The sequence below is a fragment of the Haemaphysalis longicornis genome, unplaced genomic scaffold, assembly GCF_048455015.1.
Source record: "Haemaphysalis longicornis isolate Haplotype H1 unplaced genomic scaffold, Haemaphysalis longicornis Haplotype H1 scaffold_9, whole genome shotgun sequence".
Lineage (NCBI taxonomy): Eukaryota > Metazoa > Arthropoda > Arachnida > Ixodida > Ixodidae > Haemaphysalis > Haemaphysalis longicornis.
In genome coordinates this window covers 102,055,322-102,069,944 of record NW_027526460.1, presented here as the reverse complement: position 1 = coordinate 102,069,944, position 14,623 = coordinate 102,055,322, and positions in this window count along the sequence as shown.

The window sequence follows — 14,623 nt, the reverse complement described above, 5'->3', positions numbered from 1 at the left end:
TTGCAATAACACCTGAGAGAGAGCCCATTCTATTAGAAATAAAAGACAACCTAGTCATAAAACCACTGCCGAAGCATATGCACCCAACCCATCACCAATACTGAAGAAACGTACGTCACAATACCCACAAAAAAGATACCCTCCAGGTTAAAACACCAGAGTCTATTCTTTTAGAAATAAGAGACAACCTAATCATAAAACCACTGCCGAAGCATATGCACCTAACAGATCCCCAATACGGATGAGAACCTAGGCCACAATACCTACAAAAAGATACCCTCCTGGTCCAAACACCGTCCTCGTGGATGCCCCCGAATACCAACGTAAAAAAGTATTCACCAATATTGTTGTGAAAGACACAGACGAACCACCAGAGCATGCAATAACCACCCGTAAGAAAAACCCAGCAGAGGCCGAAGAGGCAGCAATAGCCATAGCATTGACGAAGCGCCCCATGCCCCTCCCCGAACTACCTAAGATTCCAAAACCGGTATTCAAAATTTTGCCCAGGGCAACATTTCATCCCTGGGCACTCAAAATTCTTCAGAAGAATCCCCCCTCACCCCAGTAGACATACTCTGGACACCGGCCCACGCGGGACAGAAAGAGAACGAAACCGCACATACTTAGGCTCGAGATCTAACCCTCCCAGCTGTAGTGGTGCCCGACCCATCCCGTGGAGCAAGGTCATCCAGAGACATTCTTCTTAACTATACCCATATTACGGGATATTACCGCCTCTGCCACCGAAAGCTAGCACCCCCGCACCCGGGACTCATAACAGCCCAACAGGAAATCTTGAGGCTCATACGAACAGACATACCCACACCCAATCTGCCTGCCCCTAATCCATCCAACACAAGTCCTATGTCCAAACTGTACCTCCTGCACAGCAGGAGCCACTCTACCCTACATTCTGTGGGCCTGCCCCCAAAACCCATATCTCCGAATCACCACAACTCAGCAGTGGAGAAAAGCACTGGCATTCCATGACAGGGAGGTACAGACACTCCTGATCGCAAGGCCACATCGGTCGTCGTTTGGCTGATAACAACGACCACCACCTTCTCTCGCTAAAGAAATCTCAGTTTAAGAACGTTTTTTTTCTCTCTCTCTGTCCCCGTCTGAAAAGTGGCCGCCATGGCCGGAATAGTGTTCGCATCCCTGGGCTGAGAAGCCCAACGCTCTTGTCTTGTTCGTGCCCCATGCCATAAACAGGACCCTTAAAGGGACCCATAACCTTAATTACTACTTGCGACACCGTGGACAGTAACACCGTGTTAAAGATAGTATGGACATGTATGATTCCGTTGGCTCTCCAAACAGCGCAAGCTTGTCAAAACAACGCTTCTCGAGATATTAAAGGTTGTCGTCAGCACAACGTTTACACATAAGACTGTAATAATTACACTTAGACTTACAAATTTGTAAAGGATTTCCTATATTTTCATATATAAAATACGCAGAGAAAATCTACGTTTGTCTGAAGATTTATGAATCAATAGCGTTAGTTTCAGGCCGACTGAACTGTTTATTACGAAGTTGCTGTAAGCACTGATAAGATAAATAATAAACGTGACGAATGGTTCTCGCCTTGGCATAGGAATGGTAAGCCATGTTCGCCTGTGTGGCATAGAAATAAATATAAAAGCTTGAGGCTGCGGGTCGTCCGCTTATGCTAGATGGTAACCGTGTCATTATTTGAAAGTGTTCATTCTTCGGCATTCTAGCGGGATTGAAGAGATTTGATTCACTCTCAACGTAAAAAGACAGACAGGGACATAGAGAAAGGGAGGATAACGTCAGCCACGGGGGTATCGTAGAAACTCTCCGCAGGCTTTGTCTCCCAGACAAGCTGTGATTGTTGATCCAGACCTTTCTTACTAAAAGATCTTTTTCTATACGGATTGGCGGGGCAAGCTATGGCCACTTCACACCAGTTTACGGAGTACCTGAGGGGTCAGTTATTTCACCCCTCCTTTTTAATATTATGATGGGGCCGTTTGCCTGGCATCCGGGCTCCATACCGGACCTGCATTTCCTCGTCTAAGCGGAGGACATAACTGTATAAACCTCCCTCCCAAACCAGCATTGCCAAAACATGTGCCTTCAACAAGCCTTGCCAGACACGTAGACATGGTGTCAATACGACTGACTTTTTCAGTGGACAAAACAGCCGTCCTGCCTGTGGCGAGTCCTTGGGGCCGTGCCAAACTACCGATTTCACCCCTCATACTGCAACTTGTCGGCCAATCCGTACGCACTGCCACATCCATTCGCGTGCTAGGGTTGGAAATTTCTGCTTCTGGGTCGGCTGCCATGTGGCTTCGATGTGCCTGCCGAAAAGCAGGACAGATGCTTCACCTGATTCGACACATCTCGCAGAAGTCTGGTGGTTCCTGCTGTAAGATGGCTCGTTCATTGTGAGGTTAGTACTGCAGCCTCGTCGGGTTTATCAGGCCCAATTCCAGTACATGACTCAGACGGAGTGGGCCTGACTTGAGGCTATAAAAGAGCCGTAATGCGCGCCATCACCTGCCTCCCTGCAATGATCCCGATACCACCGCTCCAAGCAGAGGGTATGCTGAACGCGCTGGACCAAGTAGTCAAACGTCGCTCAGCCCGTGTACACAAACGTACTTTTGTTGCGGAAGCAGTGGCCTTAGCTAGTTATACGGGCTGTTTCCTACCTGCTTCACCAGATCGCCCTGTAGCCAGGCCACCATGGCTGTATCACCAGGTGACCGACAATCGACCACTGACGACCTCACGCTCGATCGGCCGGAAGCGCATGTGCGAGAGGATCTCTAGTGACGGCTGCGACCCAGTACGAGGTGGTAGAGGCCTTCGTGGACGCTGGGGCCCAGGATGGTGTTTCATCTACTGTGATACAGTGTCTCGTCTATCCTGACGCCTCTCAAACTTGCCTGTACCAAACCACGCAGTCACTCGCGCTCACGCTCAGGCTGGCACCTCGCCCTAACCACTCACATTCACCCGTACAAATGCTCAGCGGTCAGCGCCACCAATCGCACTCACCAATCGGACTCACTCGCAAACACGGTCTGAGCGGCCATCACCAATCGTAGTTACTTGCGCTCATGCTCACGCTAAAAACTCACCCTCCCCACTTGCACGCACTCGCACTCGCGCTAACCTTTAGCCCTCACCACTTGCACTCATGCTCCCCCTCGCCAGTTGGCCTGACCTCTCACACACTCCTTCTCACGCTCACCGCTCGCCGTCACCACTAGCACTCACTCGAGCTCACGCACGCCTGTCATCCTCACCCCTCACAGTCACTCGCGCTCATACTAAACACTCGCCCTCACCAGACGCACTCACTCGGGCTCATGCTCACCATTTACCTACCCACTTGCACTCACTCGTGCTCACGCTCCAAACTTGCCCTCACCACTCGCGCTCACTCTTGCTCAGGCTCATTACTCGTCGTCACACCTCGCACTCAATCACGCTCACGCTCACCACTGGTCACCACCAGTCGCACTCCATCGCCCTCACCACTCGCGTTCGCCACTCACACTCACTCGCACTCTCCCCTCGCATTATCCGCTCAACGCACTCGCCACTCCCTTCCCACACTAATGCGCACTCACAACCACCAATAATTCACATTCCAACTCCCTTTGTTTCTTCAGGGCACATGAATTTTAACTTCACTTTTTTTGTAAACATCATGAATCGTTACATCTTGTAGAGATTTTCAATGCAGCCCATTGACACGAATGATAACAATACGTGAAGCGAGAAAAGAATTTTGTGCTGTACGAGAAGCCTTACATTGTCTATGAGGCATACCGTAGTAGAGAGCTGAGGAATAATGTTGACCACCTTGGGAGTTTCAGGATGCGGCGAAATCTCCACAGAAGTGCTATTTTGCACTTCCAACGCAAAAACGGCCAGCCCGAGCGAAGTTGAACCCACTTAGTGTTACTCAAAACTTCACTTTACTAGCCACTGTAAAGCAGAAGACGGTGCCCGGGATTTACCCGCCGATGAACCGCCCAACGCTGTCAGATGCTAATTTGGGAGAAAGCGACCAGGGCGCGTTGTCGGAGCCTTTTAAAATGGTCGGCACTGCCTCTAATCAGACTGCACGACCAAGGACGCCACGGTACGAGCAATAGTATACACATTGATGAAGCTGCACATGGACAAAACAAGAAAATCTTGCTAAACTGCTGATGAAATGGCGCGAAGTATGAGCCAAGGTCACAGTTTCCACAAAAAAGTAAATGTCGCTCATCAGAGAGCCGTGTACACAAAGCAAGCCTAGGTTCCTTTACGGGAATGATTGCCGTATTGCTACTCGCAATGCAAGATTACCAAGCACTGCGCAAATTCTTTCCCAAAACATGGGGTAAACTCACATGACGGAAACTACCAGCACAATCCCTAGTTGAGCACCTGTGATCTGCACTCAAATCCACTCTCAGTAAGCATCAGCCACGATGGCGAGTGACCGCAGTGCGTGAGCGGCTCTTATGATGGCGACTGATCCCTCGCTGAGCGGCGCTCACGCTGACGAATGCCTACTCTTGGTAAGTGCGTTATTGACGAGTGGCCTCTTTGTGAGCGGCACTAACGCTCTCTATTGGCCACTCTTGGTGAGCCACGCTAACATTCGAAAGTGTCATCTCCCGATGAACGGCTCTCATGATGGCAAGTGCACACTGGATAGGTGAGCCTAACGCGGGTGATTGGCCACTGTTGGTGAGTAGAGCTCGAGCTCGGGAGTGGCCTCCCCCGGTAAGCCGCACTCATAAAGCCGAGCGGACAGTACGTGTGTGGTGTTCTTGCTCACGAGTGGCCATTCTTGGTGAGTGGTACTCATGATGGTTAGTTCAAACTCGGAGCGCAGCACTCACGCTCGCGTGTGTCTACTCTTCGTGAGGGGTGCTCCCACTTGGCAGATTCCTGTCTCGATAAGCGGTGCTCATGATGGCGAGCGGCCTTCCTTCGTGAGCAGTGCTCGCACTGAGGAGAGTCCTCTCGGCGAGCAGCCCGTCTCGGTGAGTGGCGCTCGGGATTGTGAGTGGACACTAAGTGATCTGCGCGTATGGTGGCGAGTGGCTACGCATGGTGAGCAGTGCTCACGCTCGCGAGTGGCCACCCTCGGTAAGCAGCGTTGACGCTCACGAGTGGCCATTCTCGGTAAGTGGCGCTCACGCTCACGTGTGACCTCTCAGGAAGCAGGACTCAAATTAGCAGGGAGCGGCCCTCATTATTCATTCACAGAACCCTGTTCACCGTATATTTGATGTTCACGCACGGACCGCTGGTGCAAGTACATTACTAGCAAGTGTAAAATTGGGAACGAATGTGTGAATATCTTCAATTGCAAGAAATGTTTCGTTAATTTTCCGACGCTATGAAAGGCCTGAATCTTGGTGCATGCCTGGTTTCTCGCCTGTGAATATGTACGTACACGCCCTATTCTATTGCAATGTAGTTCCGTATCATGTGGCATTTCGCGGCTTGGGAAAAATGGCTGCGTGCATGCGGAGTAGTAATCTTAAAGGGGATCTTTCAATGTCTCACTGATGGCGTATGTTGAGTGGAAAACGCACTTCAGCAAATCCAACTTACGGTGGTCCTTATTTGTGAAATTACAGAAATAAACGCTTCTCCTGATAATGCGATGCTCGGTTCCTCGTGCTCCGAGGTAATGGGAATCAAATTGCGTCATCCCCACACTGTTGCTTTCGTCATTGGGTGCCATCCCGGCAGATTTGAAGCAGTTTAGATATGAAAAGGAGTGCAAGAAGATAAAAAATTAGAATAGGAGGGAGGAAGAGGAAGATGAAGGTGCGGCCGTAGCTGTTTCCTTGCTCTGTGTTATTTTACCAGTTTCGTACAAAATTCTACGTTTCCATAAATGTTCAATGTGCACTGCAAGGCAAGAGATCCTGTATCACTACGGGAAACCAGGAAAAAGCAGGTGAGAGGATTCAAAACCCTGCATTTTTCTTCGCCACGGCGGTGGTCAACCAAGATCATTGGCAAGAGCGTCATGCTCGGAAGCAGCATACAAAACGCGTGAGTGCCACTCCTAAATCAAATGAAGAGACTTATGTAAAGGAACACTTCAGTCATGTCATAACACCACCGGCGTTTGCATTTAGTTCTTCAAATAAGTATTTAGAAGACATGCCTGACAATTTTGCAAGCTCGAAGAAACCACGCTTAGAAGTAAAGGATGGTACTTTAGAAAATGAAACCTCACCTCACGTTTCAGGAGAAAATGAAGGCGTTGACGCCGACAATACTCCCTTCACTCTTGTAACGTATAAGAAGCAGATGAAACAAGGCATTCCGGTGGCGTTTAGGCCGTTGAACACGACTCTAAATGTCTGACATGTAAACCCTAATGAGGTTGCGTTCGGAGATTATTTCTACTGCAAAGGAGAAGGTCCAATCATTCCAAGTCAATAAGGATGGCTCATTTTCAGTCACTGTGGCATCTATCTCTTCCGCAAAACACTTACTATCATTAACCTCTGTAGCAGGACTAAGTGTCAAGTCATCGATTCCGGAGTATTACACCCGTAATGTCGGGAAAATACGTTTCGTACCACCTCAATACACAGATCATCAACTTCTTGACTACTTGAAAGATTTCGGTGTTCTGTCTGTTCGTCTACAACAGCGGTTCAAGCGCAAAGAGGATGGTACTATTGACACACGCCCAGCGACAACAGTGATACTACAGTTACGTTCTGACCGACCGATGCCAGAGAGGATATTCCGCGGCTTTACAAGTCACCCCGTGGAGGAACACTTTGGACCGGCAGTACGCTGTTACAATTGCCAGAGATTTGGCCATATGGCTGGAAATTGTCGCCAAACGCGTCGATGCAAAATTTGTGCGCAAGATCACGACCACAAACAATGTAATCTGCTCCGACAGCCTCACTGTGCTAATTGTGGAGGTGATCACGCTGCTTCGTTTTCTGGTTGTCCTCATTAAAAACAGGCTTCACAATTTCGTAAAAAGGAGCTTCTTAATGGACCAAGATCTCGTTTCAAGATGCCATGACCCAATCCTGAAGTAGTCAACCGTGTGCAACTTGCCCCTCCACGAGCCACAGAAAACAGCCAACCTCCACAAAACAAACGCTACGTGTCCGCCCTTCAGAACGCACATATCCAGAGTTCAGAACATCAGAGGCCCTCTCGCAACTCAGCGATACTCCAGGATCCTGCGAAAGCCCTCCCATCAGCACACATCTCCCCAAAGTCACAGGTTGGAGCAATGCCTGAGTCGGCGTCCACTAATACCAACGCCTTTTGAATGGATAAATTGATCTTCCCAATGCTCTTTGCCGCCGTTCGAGCCATCGTTGCAGCAGTACCACAAGCAAGCGACGTACCCGAGTTAAAAGCGCTCCTTGCCATGGAACCTTTACTGTGTTCACTACATACCCTGGTACCTCAAAATTTTGACAATGAATAACTGATATAAGAACACCATTATATTTCAGTGGAATGCAAACAGTTTGCAATCAAAATGTGATGATTTCCGTAAATTAGTTGCTCAGTTCAATTTCCCTATTCTTTGTATTCTAGAGCCTGCCGTAACGGGCACTTTTCGATTAGCAAATTATGTAATTTACAAATGTTCGCGACCTGGAGGAGTGAGCAGAGCAATGTTATGTGTTCGAAAGGACTACCCTTCTTATGTGCTTGAGGTCAGCAACTCAGATGTTGTCGAATATGTTGCCTGTAAGGTCTCTTTCGGTAGCATTTCTATCACTGTTATGGGTGTATACCTCTAGGGTGCCTGCCGTGTTATTGTGGATACACTGACCCGCATGGTTCAGGTACAGACGAATAATGTAATAATATGCGGAGATTTCAATGCTCACAATTCAATCTGGGGAAGTGATCACTGCGATGCCCGCGGATATGTCATTGAGTGCGCTGCCGACAGATGTAATTTGACAGTTCTAAATGATGGGTCCCCGACATTTCTTCGGGGATTTCGGTACTCGAGCTCCATTGATATAACTTTGTGCTCCCAGGACATCTTGAACGGAACCAGCTGGACAATAGATGTTGAAACCCGTGGAAGTGATCATTTCCCTATTCTAGTAAAGCATTCTCAGCTGTGCACTAGTGCGCCTTAGAGGTACGCTAAGCTCACAAACTGGCAGCTGTTTCGTCGTCACATTTCCGCGAATATTGGTGCACATGTGGATATTGAAAATTTCACACAATTTATACATAGCACCTTCCGGACGTGCACGCGTGCAGTCACCGTTCCAGACCATTACGGTGCAGTTGACAGTGAATATGAGCGTCTCCGTGCTCTTAGAAGGCGAGCGGAGCGACATTATCGCCGAACTTGGAGTGTCGAGGCTTACAATCAGTGCTAAAAAATTCACTCCGTTACACGGCGTCACCTTCAAAGGTTAGGAAGAAAACGGTGGCGTGATTTCTGCAGCTCGTTATCACCAGTTACCCCCTGTCATAAAATTTGGGCAGTTATAAGGTCCTTCTGTGGATCAGTAGCCCAGAATTACCCTTTCAGAGCTCTTGCTGTTGCCCGCGGGGACCCGGAGAGAACTGTAGCCGATGAATTTTGTAGAATGGTAATTCAACCAGGTGTCGAGACAAACTCTCTGGAATATAGAACCTCTGTGCAGATTGCCAACGACGAGGTGCATCAGAAGCTCCACCTCCAGCACCCGGGAATAGATTGTCCTTTTACGATCAGTGAACTACAAAGTGCACTCGCTTCATGCCCTAACAAAACGGCTCCCGGGCCCGATGGCATCACGTATGCTATGCTTAGGAATCTTGGTGCAACGGGTAAATCCACACTGCTAGCTTTATTCAACACTTTGTGGAGTCAAGAAGCTGTTCCGGAATCTTGGAAGACAGCGCGTCTCAATGCAATTCTCAAGCCCGGCAAGACACCATTGTCGCTTGAGTATTTCCGTCCAGTGAGCCTGACAAGCTGTTTGTGCAAACTTATGGAGAAAATGATTACGGCAAGGCTTCAATGGTGGTGTGATGTGACACAAGTGTTCCCTGAATGCATGTCGAGATTTCGATGGAAGCGTTCATCAATTGACGCAGTACTTGATATTGTGACATGGGTCGAGCATGAGCGCAGTCGCGGGAACATAACAATTGCGGTTTTTATCCTAATATACAGCGCGCGTTTGACACTGCCAGTCACATTCACATCCTGCAGAGTATGTTGCAGATGGGTATACATGGGCGAGCTCTGAGATGGATACAAGAATTCCTTACCAACCGAAGAGTTTTCATGGAAACATCTAACGGTCGTACTTCCGAGCACGTTCCTTCTCAGGGTGTACCACAGGGTACTGTCCTCAGTCCTTTCCTATTTAATTGTGTCATGGTCAACTTACCACGCAGATTGCCACCAGGCTTGCAGCATTCCATCTACGCCGACGATGTCTGCATATGGGCGTCGGGTCCCAATCCTCTCGTCCTTAAGTCAATCTTACAGGAAGGTTTAACTAGTGTGCGAAACTTCCTAAAATAGTGTAGGATGACGTTATCGTATACAAAAACAGCCGTGTTGCCTTTCACGAGGAAGCAACTAAAAACTTTCATTCTCTCCCTTGAAGGTCAACCTATTAAAACCGTAAAAGAACATCGCTTTCTTGGCGTAACATTAGATCGGGAACTTTCCTGGGCTACACACATCAAGATGCTTGAAGGAAATGTCAATGCAGTTAATAATATTCTTCGTAGGCTTACGGGCACATCATGGGGTGGACGTACGTCACCACTACTACAGGTTCACTCTGCATTAATTAGGCAAAAAATTGCGTATTCAGCGCCAATTCTGCACGGGCTTTCCAACACCGCTGAAGAAAGACTTCAAAGGTTGCTGGCTAGGAGTTTCCGCGTATGTTTGGGTGTTCCTAGACCATCGTCAAGTCCTCTTGTAATTGCTGAAGCTCGTCAGCCTCCCTTCCCAGTGATGCGAACTGTAGAAACGTGTCGGTATTTTTTTCGATTATCAACCCAGCATTCCCGCCATCATCTTAAACAAGGTCTTTTAGAAAGGAAAGGTTGTAGGATTCACAGGACGCTTCAGGCAAATATAAGCATTTTACCTATGTACGAGGTTTGGCCAGGTGACCCTGTGTATCCGCCATGGCTTCTTTCAAGTCCTGCTATTCAGTTAACTGTGCAGGGTCTATTCCGAAAAGGGGATTTGCCTGCTGTCGCCGCGCAGCAACTGTCCCTTTGTCAAATATATATGCTCTACCCTGGCTTCACACATGTGTACACCGACGGGTCTTGTCTACATACCTCCTCTACATCTGCATTTGTAATGCCGATCCTACGCTATGAACACAAAATTATGCTGTCCCAATACACTTCCTCAACTACGGCAGAACTTTACGCTGTTCTGTTGGCCTTGCGGTTCATCGGCAGTGTGGCAGTTCCACAAAATTGGTTGATTCTTTCTGACTTTCAAGCAGCATTAGCATCTATGGAACACACTAGCAATGTTTTCAACGATTCATTGGTGTATGAAACTTTGAAAGCATTAACTAGAGCCTCTGAGGTGCACCATATTGTGTTTCAATGGATTCCTGGCCACTGCAATATTCCTGGCAATGCAGCGGCAGATGTGGCAGCTCGCCAAGCGCACCAATTTCCAACCTTCGACATATTGCCCCTCTACATTTCGGACTTGCGACATATTTTAACGAGAGCTAGTGACAGCCTTTGCCATGCTACATGGTTTGACGAACAGTCCCAAAGTAGCCTGCTCTTTGAGGTTGATCCCTTACTGCGATTCCAAATTCCAACACCTAGATCCAGATGCTTAGAGACGCTTATACACCGCTTGCGTATTGGCACTGCTTACACAAAGTACTTTCTCCACAAAATCGGCAAAGTTCAAAATGCAAGATGTTTATGTGGTCATCCTGATGAAACAATTCATCATGTAATCTTAGAATGTCCCCGACATGACGATGCCAGGAGGAACTTTAAAAGTGTGCTCATGTCCTTAGACAATAGGGCGTTTAACCTCGCCAAAGTTCTCGGACCATGGACAACACCCAGTCAGCGACGGCGTTCTTTTTCTGCTCTTAAACTCTTTCTAGAGACTACTTTATTAGAACTTTATTAGTATGAAATGTACCGCTACCTTTGGTATTATTGCGCTTAGAGTCTCCAACTATGACTGCCCACACTACGTTTTATTGCGTTTCTGGTTGTGCCGTTTTTCCTTCCTCCATTCTGTACAGCACATTGTGACATCTTTAGTGTGTGATTTGTGATCTCCTGTTTTTTTTGACGTTCCCCTAACCACCATCAAGTGTCTACCATAGTTGCTGACTCCTATTAAGGGACACCAGGGACAAATTTCTGTTTGCAGTATATTGTGTGCATTAAATCCATGAACATTGCAAGAGCTAACTTCGCCGAACTGGCCAGTGAGTTTGAGACTCTTGAAATGTCTTTTACGAACAGTAACTTACGCGAGAAGGAGTAGCCGGCGCTTCTATAAAGCGTCAACCTAAGAAAAATTAGACTAACACTGCGCGTATTTTCCCGCGCCCCTGCCTGCAATGACGACGATGGTGGAACACGAACCATTCTTTGGGCGAAATCAAATGGCGGAGGAACTCTGTCAATGCTACTGTGATCATAAGTCTGAACACCGTGAAAGACAAAGTATAAGCTTTACCAGTGAAAGCCAAAACCATTGCGAGCAAATTCCAAACTCAGATTACAACAAAAAAATCCATCATGAGACAGCTTCGACTTCAACCATCGTCGTCGTTACGCAGGGGAGCACGATTTTATAGTCATTTTATTTTCCAGTCATAGTGATTTATGGAATGATACAAACAGGTGCTCTAACCATTTACGGCCCAGCCCACACAAACTTGTGGGTCAACCCATTCGTTTACGAAGTGACACCAGTTCCGGTTTCGGTTTCACACCTCCGGGTAGTCACTGGGAACGCTTCTGAGACTATCAATTTCGGTATTTCACTCATTTCGCAACCAGGAGGCGAGAAATCGCACATTACAAACGGCGCCCCAGCCGGCGCGATTACGCTAGCTGCCTTCAAGATAAAAACTGATATTTCTTCTTTCTATTATCGTACTTTCTGAATAACAAGCGTAAGACACGACTTGCATGACTAGGAAAAACACGATCGCCTAAACAATACACCCGTTCCCTTTATGTGCGTTCCGTCAGCACGCTTGAAAAAATGCACCCATACATATGGGCGGGCTCGGCTTTCGTCGTCACGAAAATGTTGCTGGGCGGTACCGGGTGGCGGGATCGTGCACTGCAGCGTTAATTTTTTCCTAATTTCTTCGTGTCTCATTTATTCGCGGTTTTGTGCTGGCGCATTGGTAATGTTTTCTTGCGCCGTAACGTTGAACCAGTTTTGTAATTACTTGTGATAATAATATTATTATAATTATATATTATATTGTTACTGTACAAAGGGTTTATTTACCGCCGTAAATAGAAACAAGAGCGTTGAAGGAGGCGGCCACCGATCCTGCGGTCAGTACGAGTGCGGTTCGTCCTCCACGTCCTCTTCGGCTCCACCCCTTGAAGCATGCCATGCTTGAGGATTGGTTGCGACCAGTTTAACGCTGTACTGTTTCGAGCGTGATATTTGCCCTTTCGCAGAAAAAAGCCCGTCGGGCGAGTCACGAGAAAGTCACAGGCGAGGGTAGATTGTCTTCAACCGGGCGACGTGGGCGAGTTCAGGTCTGCTGCTTCTCCGTCCAGGGGTCGTTACGCGAGAGATAACGTAGGTGACATCGCGCAACCGATCTACGACAACGTATAAGCCCGTGTAATAAGACAAGAACTTGCTGTAAAGGCACCGTTTGCGTACAGGCGTCCACAACAATACCATGTCGCCTTTAGCGTACGAAACCACACGGTGCCGACTGTCGTTAAAGGCGTTTTGAGCGAGGCTGGGAGGCCAGGGTAAGTAAACCACCGATGCGATGAACTTCTTCAGCAAGACACAGTGTCCACGAAACGAATGTGTCGTGATCTAAAGAGAAGGGCAATATTTTATCCAGGGGGTTAAGGGTGTAAGGGCTGTAGTCTGGGGTCTCATGTTGGGCCGTGTTATTCGCGTATGTAATGAACGGCAAAATCTCATCCCAGTTTTTGTGGCGAGAGTCAACATACATCGCAATCATGTTGGTGAGAGTCCTCTTGGTACGCTTCGTCAAGCCGTTTGTCTGGGGATGATAAAGTGTCGAGTGACGAAAGTTAGCCGAAAAAAGGCGGAGTAAGTCTTCCACAACGTCAGCGATCAACGGATGTCCACGGTCGCTGATAATCACGCAGGGAGCACCATGCCCAAGGATGACGAACCGGAGCAAGAATGTCGAAACCATGTCTGCCTTCGCAGCTGCTACAGCCGCAGTTTCTACGTAATGCGTCAGGTGGTCAACGCAGGCAATGATGTAGCGATTACCGGTTGAAGAGCGTGGAAACGTACCGATTAAATCTATGCCGACTTGGTCAAAGGGGAACCAAGAAGGTGTTATAGATTAGACTAGCCCAGATGGCATGCTCGTAGGGCTGTTGTAGTGCTGACATCGGGGCCAACTTGACACATATTATTGGACTTCAAGGCGCATTTTTGGCCAGAAGTATCTTTCTTGGGTACGGTGTAAAGTTCTTATGTAACCCATGTAACCGGCAGTAACATCGTCATGCACGGTGCGTAAAACTGAAGCACGCAAAGTTTTTGGTGCGACAAGAAGAAAACGTGCTCCCCAAGGCATGTAGTGATTCTTGTAGAGAAGCCCGTCATGCAACGAGCGCCGCCGAGAAGCCGTAGGATCAGCAGCAGCAGCGAAGAGGTGCTGGATGCTTGGATCTTTCTGCTGTTCTGAACGGAGAGCAGCAAAATCGAGGAATTCTGTGTCTACAGCTGCCAAACAGTCGTCGAAATGGTCTTCCTCCCGATCAGTGCCCGCATTTGGCAGCCGGGAAAGACAATCAGCGTCTGCGTGCCAACGACCACTGTTGTAGGCGATAACAATGCCGTACTCTTGGACCTTTAAGGCCCACCTTGCTAGTCGGCCGTAGGGTCACGGAGGCCATTCAACCAGCAAAGCGCGTGGTGGGTGGTCATGACTGTAAAGAGGCGGCAATACACGTAGGAACGAAATCTACTGATCGCGAAGATGACCGCCAGTCTCACGCCATTCTTATCCGGTCTCACGCCATTCTTATCGACAAGCTGTCCCAAAACCATCGTTTGACGCTCACCAACACGACATTTCTTGGAGTTCAACACTAATCCGCACCTTTTAGGCAGCTGAGGACTGCCTCGAGACGTGCGTTGTGCTCGTGAAAAGTTGGTCCGTAGACGACTATGTCGTCGAGGTAACACAGACATACGTCCCATTTCCGACCGCACGGAACTGTGTCCATGAACCGTTCGAACGTCGCTGGTGCATTGCAGAGGCCGAATGGCATCACGTTCAACTCAAAATAACCGTCCGGAGTGACGAAGGCTGTTTTTTCTCTGTGGTTTGGGTCCATGGGGACCTGCCAATAGCCAGATTTTTAAGATATTGACAAAAAATAAGATGGAGAG